We start from the raw sequence: 1495 nt of genomic DNA on the forward strand, positions 1-1495 counted from the left end.
GTGACCATTATAAAATGTAATTGATTTGATAACCTTAAAATGTCAGTCTGACAACGTTTGTGTAGAATTTGTGATTAAAGACCCTGTGTAAAAGGGTGTTCCATAGAGAATCTCTGTCTGATTACCTAAACATATGCTTACTGTACTTCCTGTGGTAAGTGGTCTTATTGGCAATGCACTAAGCGAACTATTACATTCTTATGCCATTGTATATGAAATCCATATAAAATTACCTCTGCATCTGTTCAGAAATATAACATCCTAAATTTAAATGTTGTGCTTTCCATTGGCCACATAATTATCACTACAAATATGTAATCACATGTGATGACACTGATGTAGGTATGAGCCCTAGTGCTGCCATATTCCTCATAAGCACATAGATATGTATTGAGCCTTGGGGTTTTGTATATTTAAAGCAGAGTCATTGCAAAAATGTGACTGCAAACACACTATACAGAATGTAATATGTATCCATATATAATCTAAAACATTTAACTAATTTTCATCAGTAGGCTTCCTTGTGTTTTACCTGAACTGGACAGGACATTTTCATACAATTGATGCACTTAAAATACTACTGGTTCTAACAAAATGCTGTGGGTCAGAGTCCATTGACACAGCACTTAAGAGTAGAGATTAACACCATGTCTTGTGGTCTTTAGCAGACACCGGTATGTGAGCAGCGGTTTGAGAGTGCTTACACCTGACATCACTTGCTGCTGGTAGGCATGGTAGTCACTCACTCTTAGTCATGTAAAACCACCTGAGAGTTATGCTGGAAAATATAACTGCTAAAGAAAAAAGGCTCCATAATGTAATGGCGCTTAGTACAGTATCTATTAATCATAAAGAAAGCAAATGTATGCCCAGTCAGTACTAAAATGGGCTATTTTATATAACAACTAAATGTACATTGAGGCATGAGCTGAAAATGAACTAAGTTTCATAACATATGAAATCCTAAAATGGTATTTGTGGTCTTTAAGCACCCATCAACCAACCTAAACCACTGTTGGCAACATCGTTTTAATTTATTCAGGTTAGAAGGATTTTTCCTAAATAGATGATATATCTGACTTGACTAGGGTGGAAACTTGCTTTAATATTTCAAATTTGTTGCAGTTTTTCTGAGCCATTATGGATATTTATGACTACACAATGATTTAATCTCAATCAAACTTTCCCTATCTCTTTCTCTTAATCACTTTTTTTTTCCATCACACAACACAACTTTAAGTGTAGAGTTAACATTATCAACATTTTATCCCATACAATTACTAATGTTTAAATATATACACAAGCAACTTCTAAGGTTTTATTCCAAAACCAATTCTTCGTACTCAACAGCCTTTAAACTAACAAACACGTGTACAGTTTAGAGTCTTGTGCAAACTGAATCCGTTATTCCAACAGTGTTTAAAACTATTTTTTTTTAAGTTCAATCGTACGTGAACAAGGTTTAAGTTGATGTCGTTCGAAATGTTCAGAGCTG

The sequence above is a fragment of the Electrophorus electricus genome, chromosome 1 (assembly GCF_013358815.1).
Source record: "Electrophorus electricus isolate fEleEle1 chromosome 1, fEleEle1.pri, whole genome shotgun sequence".
Classification (NCBI taxonomy): domain Eukaryota; kingdom Metazoa; phylum Chordata; class Actinopteri; order Gymnotiformes; family Gymnotidae; genus Electrophorus; species Electrophorus electricus.